The sequence below is a fragment of the Phacochoerus africanus genome, chromosome 2 (assembly GCF_016906955.1).
Source record: "Phacochoerus africanus isolate WHEZ1 chromosome 2, ROS_Pafr_v1, whole genome shotgun sequence".
Taxonomy (NCBI): Eukaryota; Metazoa; Chordata; class Mammalia; order Artiodactyla; family Suidae; genus Phacochoerus; species Phacochoerus africanus.
This window is the reverse complement of record NC_062545.1, coordinates 273930082-273943153: the sequence shown is the minus strand read 5'-3', so window position 1 is coordinate 273943153 and position 13072 is coordinate 273930082. Positions and strand designations below refer to the sequence as shown.

The window sequence follows — 13072 nt, the reverse complement described above, 5'->3', positions numbered from 1 at the left end:
CGGGTTTGCCGCTGTCTTTATCATGCGCTAGTGTGTCATGATCACTTTGCTGATAGTTAAAATGGGTGAGTTACAGCGAAGAGCCATTAGGCCAGGCTTCCCAAGAAGCACAGAAAGAGGGTGATAAGCTCAGACCAGGCCTGTGCTGGTTCTGACTCCTGGAAGGTGGCCTGTGTCCCTTCTTTCTGTAGATTCATATCGTAGAAAAATCTGATGCTTCACTGCCACAGAGGCACTGGCCACTAGCTCCGTGTGGCTGCTTCCCTCTTCCCCGCGTGGCTTTCTCCTGCAACCCTACCTCCGCATCTTTGCACCTGCTGTTTCCTGCCTGGGATGCCCCTCCCCCCACCCCCCTCTTTTCTCTCCCCCCCCCCCCCCCCCCGCCCCCGCACGCCTCCCCGGCCATCCAGATCCAGGAGGTCCTTAAGGCCTGCCTTGCCCCACCTCCTGCATGACGCCCCCTGGTGGCTGCAGGTGAAGAGACTGGCTCAACCTCGCCCCATTGTGGGGCCCTTGTTTGGCACTGCCCATCTGGTAGCTGGAGTTCATGACCTTCTGGGGTGCGCATTCTCCTTCTTGAGCCACAAGCATGTTCATCAAAGGCCGTGGCCTATGCCTGACATTGTGGCCTAGCGTACACATCCTAGGCTCTGGCTCATCCCTGTAGAACGGGGAAGGAGTCCAGTTAGCTTTCAGCTGCTGCCTAGAAATCGCTTAGAAAAGAGCCAGCACTTGTACCGCAGAAATTCACACAACATGGTAAATCAACTATACTTCAATAAAACTTAAAAACGAAAAATTAAAAAACAAAACAAAACAAAACAGAAAAGGATTTCTTCTGTGTCACAGTGGGTTTAGGATCCAGTGTTCTCAGTGCAGCAGCTTGGGCCCCTGATGTGCGTGGGTTCAATCCCCGGCCCAGGAACTTCCACGTTCTGTGGGCTCTGCCAAAAAAAAAAAAAGAAAGAAAAAAAAAGAGAGGAGTTCCCGCTGTGGCTCAGCGGTAGTGGACCTGTCTATTATCTGTGAGGATGTGAGTTGGATCCCTGGCCTCTCTCAGTGGATTAAGGATCTGTCATTGCTATGAACTGACGTGTAGGTTGCAGACAAGGCTCAGATCTGGCGTTGCTGTGGCTGTGGCGTAGGCTAGCAGGTGCAGCTCTGATTCAGCCCCTAGCCTGGGAACTGCTATATGCCGCAGGTGTGGCCCTAAAAAGACAAAAAAAGAAAGAAAGAAAGAAAGAAAACAGCCAGCACTGAGTTAGTTGGTCTGAGGCCTTTGGATACATGACATATTGAACCTTCAGCACCCTCAAAAATTAAAGTGGACCCTCCACAATATGATAGAGACTTCTTCCCCCCGCCTCTGGGGCAGCCAACAGTCCAGTGACCAAAAGGGGTCCCCTTGGTCAGGTGACAAGTCTCCACTCTTCCTCCCTGGTCTCTAAACAAAAGCTCTTTCACCCTTCATCACATTTGTTACCTCTAAGATCTGCTTATGCTGACAGTTTTCTCTCAGGTCTCTGGGGAAACAGCCCAATTTCTGTGCCACCATGCCCCCATCTTGAAGCCCCTGGTGAGGTCCTTCCGGCGCCCAGTGTGAGGCCAGCCGGCACGGTACTGGGCTCTGCCTAGCCCTCACGTCCTCGTCCTTCGGCAAAAGAGAGCCCTCCCTCCAGGCATCCTTCCCACTGGGACCCTCAGCCCCCTGCGCCCATGGAGGAGTGGACATGGGGGAAAGAAGAAAAAGGAAGAGGGGGAAGGAACGACCTGGGAGAGAAGAGGTCACAAGGGGAGCGCCTTGCACTGCATGGTTTTTTACTAAATCCCTTTGGCAATGGTGCCAGTGTAGATGCAAACATTTGTAAGCGGCATCCACTCATTTAAAATGACCCAGTGGATCACTCAGTGTATTAAGCTGAGTTCAAATGTGGCCGAGACCCCAGATGACTTAATCATCTTAGAGCTGTGTTTCCCTCCCTCCTAACAATCCCAATGCAAATGGTCCAGGGCTGGTGCGGCCGCTTCATGGCGTCACAGAAACAGCCAGGAAAGTAGTTTCGGAATCTGAGGTCCAGCCAGCAGGAAGGGGAAAGAGAAAGGGAAGTTGGGTTCATTGCTCTCATCCCATTGGTGATAACCAAGTCACATGGCCACCCCCAGCTACAAGGGATGCTGGGAAATGTAGTCCTTTCTTCCACAAGCAGCCCTGGGCACCACTGTAGCAGGGTTAAAGTATACGCGAACAAGCAGAAGGCACCACCCTATCTATGCAAGCTCACCTTTGCTAAACTTGGGACCTTCACAGCCTCTTCCCAGCCAGGGAACTAGGGGCTACAAAGTTTCTGACCCTGGAGGTGAGCCAGACGCTGTCACAGAGGGACATGCCCCAGTGGCTGGGCCGGCTGCAGTGGACCCACCCAGAAAGGTGGCAGGGAGGGGGTGGCCACATCAGGACAGGGGTCTGCATTGCATTCCTCACCCTCTCGCCCACTGCCCACTTGTCTTTTTCTTCTCTTCTCCATGCTTGGTGATGCCCTGAGCTGGGATCCAGGGAGTAAGATTTAGGGAGATGCTGTCTATCACGCAGACGTGCATTCGGGGTTTGCAGAGGGCAGGAGGGACAGGCTCACAGTGGGAAAAAGTGGGGAGGGGGTTCACCCATGCTGTCACAAAGAACAGCAGCCAGTCTGAGCCAGCCTGGTAAATTGGTTGGCCCAGATGGGAAGGAAGTGGCCAGGGCTATGCCTCCTCTGGGCTTCCACCCAGTGATCTGCCCAAGGTAGCCTGAGTCAGGGGGAGGTCAGTGCAGACTTCAACCTGACCCAGAGCAAGGGACGATGACCCATCATGTGCCCACAGCATCGGGGTCTCCGAACCTCGTCCCCATAGACACCTCCCAAACCTGCCTGGAAAAGACCAGAGCCACCACCAGGGACAGCTAGCACCCACTGAGGGCTCTCCATCCTCAGGACACACTGCCCCAGACCCCTTCACCTTTGAGCTGGATCCTGGGCTTCCCAGAGCTTTGACTTTGAATGCTTCAGAGGAATCGTGGCATCTGAGCACGTGTGCATGTAAATTACCTCCAGTCTCCACCTCAATGACAGTCCCTTAGTATTTGAAACACCCTAGTCAGGCATCTGCTCTCCATTAACCTTTTCAATATGCACTGTAATTAAAATCTACACCACAGAGTTTATTCATTAGCCAAAGGATGTTAGGAATCATTTTTCATAAGAGAAGTGTGTGATGGAGAGAAATCGTTGCCAGAAAGATTCCAGGGAACAGAACATCTTTGTACCACCAAGGAAGACAGCCCACAGCCTGAGGTTTTCAGAGCTGTGCTCTGGGGCCCCTGGGGTCCCTGGGGTGCTGGGTCCCCCCACTCTCTGAACGGGCAAGTCTTTTGTACCTTTGCACCTTCTTGCTAGTAAATATTTGAACATCTAGCAGAATTTGACCTAAGATTTGCTTTTGTTGTAATGTTGTCAGGGAGGGGCTGTGGCATCATTGCCTGTCTCTAACTGGGGTCCACATTTTTACCAGAAAACCCTGTCAGTTCGAATACACGCCCAATGTCAAGCGGTGGAGGCTGGCTGAGAACCAGGTCTGATTCTGGAAGCTGTGCCCCCAGCCGCTGTCCCATGCTGCTTTCCCACGCTGTCTTTGATTCCCTCCCATGTGTCTAGGGGGATTCCAGCACCTTCTCTCCAGACCCTGCCAGAGCAAAGCAAGACACTGGGTGCCCGGTGTGGGCACGGAGGGCACCATCATTGCCCTCCCTTCTCTGTGGCTTCAGCATCAAAGTGAGAGTTATGTTGGGCTCTCTGGCTTTGTCTCCCAGGTGGCATTGGTCTGACGAGTCCTTTCTCAAAACCAACTGTGAAATGCAACCTGTTTTTGCAGGTGGTGGCTCATTCCAACATTGGCTGCTTGATCTCATCAACCCACACATGCAAGTGCCTTTCAAGAGCCTTTGCCCAAGAGCGGTGCCCTAACTCTAACCAGCACCCATGCTCTTGATGGAGTATTGCCTTTTATTGTTCTCCTAATTCATGTTTCTTCAGTAAACTCTAGGAGGCAAAGACCATCGCCTCCTCGGATCCCCCACCCACCCCTAATACTGGGCACATGAGGGGCCCACACCACGTGTATTGATCAAACGCTTGGTTGCTTAACTATGAGAAAGAGGAGGCCCCTCCAAGATGCCAGGGTCCAGGCTGAGGGCAGAGGGTAGCCACACTGACAAAGCGTGGGGTATCTTTCTGAGACAACCCCCCCACCGCACCATGGGAGCTACTCACCTCCCCACCACCCCTCCCGACACACCCTTCCCCTTGGTTGAGTAACAAGGCCCTGGGCTCTCGGTGCCTGACATGTGACAGGTGCAAAAGTTACAGGCAGGTGAATGATGAGCCTGAATCCCTGGCAAGTGGAGGGCGGACTCCTCTTTAGAACCCAGCTGGACATCCCCAGGGGTCCCCAGAGTGGGGTTCCAGACCAGCGGCATCAGCACAGCCAGGGAACTTATGAGAAATGCACATTCTTTTTTCTTCTTCTTCTTCTTTTTATGGCCATACCTGTGGCACATGGAAGTTCCTGGGCAAGGGGCTGAATTGGAGCTGCAGCTGCCAGCCTACACCACAGCTGCAGCAACACTGGATCCAAGCCGCATCTGCGAACTACAGCACAGCTTGCAGCAACACCAGAACCTTAACCCACGGGGCGAGGCCAGGGATGGAACCCACATCCTCAAGGACACTGTGTCTGGTTCTTAACCCACTGAGCTACCACAGGAACTCCCCGAAATGTACATTCTTAAGACTCAGCCCAAACCCAGCTCATCAGAAACTCTGGAGGTGAGGCTGGCAACGTGGGTTTTCTCAAGCCCCCAAGTGATTCTGACGACACCCAATTCTGAGAACCACTGGTTTCGGCCAATGTTTTTAAACATCGTTAAATCTTTCGAGAAGCCCTTTAGAGACCCCCAAGTGATGAAACAGGTGGGAATGGAAATGCTGGAGAGATATGGAGGGGAGGGGGTTCCCTCTGCCAAATTCCTGGCTTCCTAGAAACACTCCTTGAAATGTTCTGGGTTAATCATTATTCCCAAGGTTCTTAGTCTGCACATTCTTTCTCTTGGGAAAGCTGGGCAGACAACCCCCAATGCAAGAGGAAGGGTGTCACAGGAGGAAGAAGAGCCCTAAAATGAAAACACAGACGATACAGACAAAGCAACAGGTCCACACAGGGAGGCAAAGACAAATCAGGAAGCGTGTTTAATTGACACGACAGGGATGACATACAACACGACAGGAGCGCAAGAGGAGGCCTGGGCATGCTCTGTGGCCCCTGTCCATCCCGGGGCCTCGCCCTGCCCCCACCTGCGCCACCAAGGCAAGGGCCTGCCCCTCCCCCAGAGACACACACTGGTAGATTCAGACAGGACTGCACCCCCAAAAGAGGCTCAGAGGGGGTTGGGAAGGCAAACAAAGAAAACCAAACACCCAGAAAACATTGCTTTTTTTTTTTTTTTTCACAATAACAGTTGCTCAAAATCCATTCCACAGTCACAGGCTCTGGGTGGGGGCACCGTGACAATTCAGATGGCCACGTGGCCTTTCACCTTGGCCAAAGGCTTTGATGATGATACGGCTCATAGCTGCTCCCCACAATGGCCCTGCGACATGGGCTGAGCAGACTCACTCCCATCTGACGGATGGAGACACTGAGTCCCAATGAGTAGAAGTGACTTGCCCAGATTCCTGGAGAGCGCCGGTCACTGAGTCAGACTGGGAGCCCGTGACAAGGACGCACGAAAACAGAAATGTACCACCTACTGGGGATTCTGCGTTTGTCTCCATCTGGGGGAGACAAAGCCTGCAATGCCTAGATGCCAAGACAGAAGATGGGACGAGCTGTTTATTCAACAAAAGCCTTTTATTCGTTCAAAAATCAACCATTGCGTTTATTCCGCAGATATTAAAAAAGGGTGGGGCAAGGCTTCTCATCACAGCGCCTTTGATGCTAATTCACTTGCCATCCCCCGGGGTTGATCAGGAAGAGAGGCGTCTGGGAGACATGCTGCCAAAAGGTGGGGCAGGAAGCCCAGGGTCTGGGTGAGATCACAGCCCCCTCTTCATCTCCCCATCCGCAGCCTCCCCTCTCAAATCACCTATGTGGCAGGTCAGGGCCCCCACATGCCGTCACGGCTCATCGCCACCAGGGGGCGTGCCCGCCTTCCCTTCCATCCCTTAGACACTAAAACCGCTGGGAATCAGGTGGCTTTCCTCTAGGTGAGCAGTGGGGCTTTTTCTGCCTCTTCCCATCCCCCAACCCCCTAGAGAAGACACAATGTCCCCGAAAGCCCAGGTGCATCTGTCATCTAGGCAGTTGGCTGTCCAAATGAAAAGCGTTTCAGGGGAAGAGGACACACAGGTTTGCCTTTCGACGTGACTCGAAACATTGCCTGGTGAAATACTACAAACTCGCGGCATTCTCTAAGTACCATCAACACAGAGTGGGCAGCGGACACGGTGAGGAAGAGGCCAGGGCCACTGCAGATGGGCTGCCCAAGGCTGGTCCCTACTCCTGGGCTGGAGAGCAAGGGTCAGCAGAGGGACGGAGAGCCTGGCTCCCGGCTGGTCAGGCAGCCCCAGAGAGCAGCAGCTGATGGGGGTAGGCCTCAGGTGCAACATGGGGCTGAGGAGCGAGGCCCACGGGCTGCTCAGGGCTCCCAGGGTGCTGCAGCTAGAGACCCGGTCAGAGGAGGGGACAGAACTGCCCCCTGCCTGCAACCTTGGGCAAAAATGGCCAGTGTCCAGCACCCTGCCAGGAAGAAGAGCGGCCTCCGACTGGCAGCTCTAGACCGTCTCCGGGGGTGGACTCGGTGTGCCTGGGGCGTGCATCCATGGTACTGCCAGCTAAGGCCAAAAGCCACACCCGTGGCTCCAAACCAAAAGGCCAAAAGGCGAGGAGATGGGAGGGAAGCCTTGCACGCAGATCTCCCTGGATGCCTGGGGACGGACGCCTCAGCTGGCGGGCCCCACATGCTTAACCCTGGCTCATTCTCGGCCGCAAGCCCTTCACCGCGATGCCTCCAGGGCAGGCTGCACGACAGCCCCTGCCCACCGGGCCAGAGAGGCAAATCGAGGCTCAGGCGGAGGCCAGAGAAGTCAGCTGACCTGGAGGAAGGCCCCGCTCCCCTCTCCCCTCTGGCCCCAAGCCACGAAGCTCACCTCCTGCCCTAGGGCCCCAGGTCAGAGCCAGGCTGAGGAACTGCGGGATTTGGTGGTGAGTCCTAGGCCGGAGCAGGTCGGTGACTGCAGGGGCCTCAAAGAACCCAGGCTTCAAAGTCGCCTGTGAAAATGGAACTACTGCATCTGTCCCTGCAGGATTAGGGGTAGGGGGTGGGGGTGGGGGAGGGGGGCTTCCAGTGGAGGCAGAGGGCAGCCAGAGGGCCCGCGAAGGAACGCAAGAAGGAAGAGGTAAGGGCTGGCCTCGCAGTCCAGCCTACAGGAGCGGACACACGAGCCCCCCACTGGCAGAGCTGCTCTCAGGCAGAGGGTCTGCTGGCTGAGGACTCACGAGCTAGAGAAGCTCTGGCCTCCTGGGGAAGAGCAAAGTGGACGCCAAAGAAAATTCCAAGTGGGAGCGAGGGCCAGCTTCTCCTCTCCTGGGGCCGCGGTGAGCAGAGAAAGATGGATGCTGACTTTGCAAAGGAGAAGCAGGGATTCTAGACTCCGGCCCGGCCCTGCACATTCTGGGAGACTGCTTCTCCCGCTGGAAGCCTTCCCTGGGTGAGGTCGAGCTTGGGGCTGCAAAATAGCTCCCGAGGGCAGGAGGAACCAGGAAGCACCGCGGGGAGGGACCAGATGTGTCATCTGAACCCACACACCGCGACCAGTGGCTGCCGTGTCCCTGGGGATTCATGCCAAGGGACAAAACAGCGACTCAGACGGTGCCCACATCTGCTGGGCTCAGGAAACTCAGCCACAGACCGCAGAATCACCAACTGCAGGAAACCCAAGCTTAGAATTAGCATCAGCCAGAGGAGAGACTTTCAATCCTCCAGTCCAGGCTTCTTGGCTCTGCGGCTGGGGCAGCTGGGGCCCAGAGAGGGCAGGGGCGTGCCCACAGGCACAGAGCAAAGGGCCAGCCTTGGGCACCTAGTTCCTGGTCCAAAGTCATCTGGCTTTCCTGCCGACGGTTCTGAGGCCGCCCCGTCTCAGTGGCAGGCAGGGCTAGAAGCTTCCTGTGAACACACATGGGCCATGGCCCGAGAAGCTACGTGAACAGGATTCCTCAAGTCCCTTCTCTCTCTGCTCCTTCCCAGCTTTTGAGCTAAAAGAAGGAAGGGCAGAGGAATACTGTCCACACTGGATGAGGGAGCAGGAAGGCGGGAGCCCCTATTCTCAAAACCCGCCAAGGACGGAGAGGCAGCCTTTACACCTGTCACCCCCTCTTCCCTCGCTCCTTAGGTACCCAGGCCCCTGTCCTGGCTCCCAGGCTCAGCACAAGCCCCGCCATCCCCCACGTCACTGCCAACACCAAAGCGAGAGCCGAGAAACTGAGAGATGGTCCCTGTTGGACCCAGAGGACGACACGGGACAGAGAGATGTGGGAACTGGGGGCAGAGAAAGAGTTCTAAAGAGGAGACATTCGGGCTGGGGGAACAGTGCATTAGCCATTTCAGAAGCCCACCTTGCCCCTCTCCAAACATGAAGCACAGTATCTGAAAAGAAGAAAACAAAAAGGTTTTTGGCTTTTTGGCCGCTGCCAGCCACCATCCTCCCAAGCACATGGGGGCAGGTGGGCGAGGGCGTGCACGTGTAAACGGTGGGCTCCGCATCCCCGGAGCGCTGGACACACGAGGCAGCAGCAGCAGTTAACAACCAATAAATAAAAGAGATCAATTAGATAGGTATATATATATATAAAAAAAAAAACCCTCACTTTTCCCACAAATAGCACAATACTGTTATCACAAAAAATCAGCATCATCGTAATTCATCATCCTAGCCACGCAGGTGGTTTGGCTGCTCGAGACGACAAACCCCGTTAGGCAGGCAGGCGCCCCCCCCCCCCCCCCGCCCCGCGCCACAGCCCCGAGGGACCGTGGCCGAGGCCATGACCGCAGTGGGTTCTCCGGCTGCAAAGGTCGAGGCGGGAGGCAGAGTTCTCCCCGAGGCCTTCTCCCCATCTGTCAGTCTGAATCTTCTAGGACAGAAGGTAGTTTGTTTGTTTGTTTGTTTTTCCTTTTTCAATTGTCTATTTGAAATTAAAAAAAAAAAAAAAAAAAAAGCACACACGCAGGAGAGCAGGAGGGACCGAGAGGCTGCCTGCGAAGCAGCCAAGTCCTTGGTTTTGCAGAGGGCTGGAAGCCTTTTCCCATCCGTGGTGGTATTTTCTGGACAAGCAAAGGATGTTGGCAATTGGAGCCGGTGGCTTCAGGCGGCGGGTGTGTGCGGGGCAGGGCAGAGGAGAGCCGGGCCTCGCCGTCCCTGGGCAGCCCGGCCAGGTGTGGATGCGGAGAAAGGCGGGATGGGCACGGGAGGGTGGCGTCGGGGCGGAGGCGGCCTCATGGCACGGGAGGAGGCGAGTGGTTCCCAGGCATCTGGAAAACACAAGCAGGCGGAGCGGGTTTGGAGCTGGCGGCCAGGGACCCAGAGTCAGCGGGAGTCAGTGAGGCGACAGGGTGGCATTCTGCTCACACCTTCCGATCCACACATGGGGTGCTTCATATTTATCCCCAAGAAATAAAGCAGAAGCTCCCACTACGGTGCAACAGGATCAGAGGCATCTTGGGAGCACTGGGACGCAGGTTCAAACCCTGGCCCAGCACAGTGGGTTAAGGGTCCTGTGTTGCTGCAGCTGTGGTTTCAGTCGAAACTGCGGCTCGGATCTGATCCCAGGCCCGGGAGCTCCATACGCCACGGGGCAGCCAAAAATGAGATAAAAGAAAGAAGGGGAGTTCCCATCGTGGTGCAGTGGTTAACGAATCCGACTAGGAACCATGAGGTTGCAGGTTCGATCCCTGGCCTCGCTCAGTGGGTTAAGGATCCGGCGTTGCAGTGAGCTGTGGTGTAGGTTGCAGACGCGGCTCGGATCCTGCGTTGCTGTGGCTTTGGCGTAGGCCGGTGGCTACAGCTCCGATTCGACCCCTAGCCTGGGAACCTCCATATACCGTGGAAGCGGCCCAAGAAATGGCAAAGAGACAAAAAAAAAAAAAAAAAAAAAGAAGGAAAGAAGGAAGGAAGGAAAGAAGGGAAGGAAGGAGAGAAGGAAATAGCAAAATTAGAAGAGAGGATGCACGTTCAGGGTCCTCTGTCAGGGGATGGATAAGTACAGATAGAGCCACAGGATAGAACAGTTTGCACCTGTTAAGAACAAGGTGTGCACTGGCCAGTAGGCACATGGAAAGATGCTCAACAGAATTAGTCATCAGGGAAGTTTGGGGTGAGTGGATGCAAACTATTACATTTAGAATGGATAAACAATGAGGTCCTGCTGTATAGCACAGGGAACTATATCCAATCACTTGTGATAGAACATGATGGAAGATAATATAAGAACAAGAATGTATTTATACGGATGACTGGGTCACTTGGCTGTACAGCAGAAATTGACAGAGCATTGTAAATCAACTATACTTTACAAAAAATTTTTAAAGAGTTCCCGTTGTGGCTCAGTGGTAACAAATCTGCCTAGTATCCATCAGGGCTCGGGTTCGATCCCTGACCTCACTCAGTGGGTTAAACATCCAGCATTGCTGTGAGCTGTGGTGTAGGTCACAGCCGAAGCTCAGATCTGGCATTGCTGTGGCTGTGGCATAGGCCGGCAATTGGAGCTCCAATTCGACCCCTAGCCTGGGAACCTCCATATGCCACAGGGGCAGCCCTAAAAAGCGAAAAAAAGTAAGTTAAAAAAAAAAAAAAGAATTAGTCATCAGGGAAATGCAAATCAGAACCACAATGAGGAGCTCCCTGGTGGCTCAGCAGGTTAAGGATCTGGTATTGTTACTGCAATGCCCTGGGTCACTGCTCTGGCACAGGTTTGATCCCTGGTCCTGGAACTTCTGCATACAGAAGATGTGGCCAAGAAAAAAACAAACACAAAAAAACCACAATGAGACACCACTTCACACCCAATAAATAAACATGAAAATAACAAATGTTGGTGAGGGTGTGGAGATGCTGGAATCCTTGACCAATTTCTAGTAGGAATGTAAAATGATACAGCTCCTGTGGAAAAGTTTGGCAGTTCCTCAAAAAAATTAAACACAGTTACTATATGACCCAGCAATTTCACTGCTAGGTATGTGCCCTAAAAAGTTGAAAATAGATCCTCAAATCCATGTACGCCGATGTACAAAGCACCATTACTCACAACTGCCAAAAAGTGTGAACAACTCAGAGGTCCTTCCATGGATGACTGGATAAGCAAAATGGGATCTATCCATGCAATGGAATACTACTAAGCCATGAAAAGGAATGGAGTACTGACACATGCCACAACAAGGATGAAACTTGACACATGAGGCTAAGTGAAAGAAGCCAGACACAAAAGGTCACATACTATATAATTCCATTTGTATGAAACTTCCAGAATAGAGGCAGGAAGCAAATTATAGTTGCCAGAAGCTTGTTGTGGGGGCAGGGGTTGGGGAAAGGAATGCTTAACCGATACGGAGTTTTACCTTGGAGTGAGGCAAATGTTCTAGACCTGGATAGAGATAGTGGTTGTACAATATTGTGAATGGACTAAATGCCACTGTTGGTTTGGTTTGGCTTGGTTTTTTTTTTTTTCTTTTTAGGGCAGCACCCATGGCACACGGAAGCTCCGGGGCTAAGGGTCAACTCGAAGCCACATCTGCAACCTATGCTGTAGCTCGTGGCAATGCCAGATGCTTAACCCACTAAGCGAGGCCAGGGATCGAACCTGCATCCTCACAGATATTCTGTCGGGATCTTAACCTCCCAAGAGGAACTCTGAAATGCCACTGAATTGTTCACTTTAAAACAATTAACTTTTGGGGGCTGCAGGGACACCCGTGGCATGCAGAAGTTCCTGGACCAGGAATCGAACCGCATCACAGCAATGATGAACAGTTAACCCACTGTGCCACCAGGGAACATCTAAAATGGTTAACTTTAGGGAGAGTTCCCATTGTGGCGCAGAGGAAATAAATCTGACGAGTATCCATGAGGTTTCGGGTTCAATCCCTGACCTTGCTCAGTGGGTTAAAGATCCCGTGTTGCTGTGGCTGGCGTAGGCCGACAGCTGCAGCTCTGATTCGACCCCTAGCCTGGGAACTTCCGTACGCCACAGGCGTGGTCCTAAAAAATAAAATAAAATAAAAGGTTAATTTTATGTTATGTGAATTTCACTTGAATACATTTTTTTTTAAGCAGCAGTACGGGGGACAGTCATGTTTGTTACTGTCTGTACCATCCGCGGTCCTTCCCATAAACTGCTCCGCCCCTCTGTTTAAACTGAAAGTCCCTGCTCCCCACTGCACATGTGCAGGTATCTGATCCAAAGGGGCCACTTTCGGAGTTCCCGTCCTGGCTCAGTGGTTAACGAATCCAACTAGGAACCATGAGGTTGCGTTCGATCCCTGGCCTCGCTCCGTGGGTTAAGGATCCGGCGATGCCGAGACTGTGGTGTAGGTCGCAGATGTGGCTCGGATCCCGCGTTGCTGTGGCTGTGGCATGGGCTGGCAGCTGTAGCTCCGATTCAACCCCTAGCCTGGGAACCTCCCTATGCCAAGGGAGTGGCCCTAAAGAGCAGAAAAAAGAAAGAAACAAACAAACCAAACAAAAAAAACAACACGTGCAAATATGATGAAACTCATCCAATGAACTGAAATCCATAAATCAATGATTACACCTATTTTTAAAAAAAAAAAAACTTCACCAGTCACCTCTCGAGGATGTTAGAAATTCAAATCATTTTGAAAACCGATAAAGAATCAAGTATTCATCCTGCCTTCCTCAGCATATATCCAGACAAGTCTACAATTCAAAAGAGGCAGGACACCCCTCTGGTCACGGCAGCACCACTCACA

At 53.1% G+C, this 13072-nt stretch overlaps 1 protein-coding gene across 2 annotated transcripts in view; it reads right to left on the bottom strand.

The window, feature by feature from the left end:
* Positions 1–5924: 5924 nt before the first annotated feature.
* The window catches only part of NCS1 (neuronal calcium sensor 1), a 59928-nt gene continuing 52780 nt past the window's right edge, over positions 5925–13072 (bottom strand). For both annotated transcript variants that reach the window (XM_047768685.1, XM_047768684.1), the window contains exon 8: positions 5925–9619. The gene's annotated coding sequence lies outside the window, so the exon portion shown is untranslated. The remainder of the gene's footprint in view (positions 9620–13072) is intronic.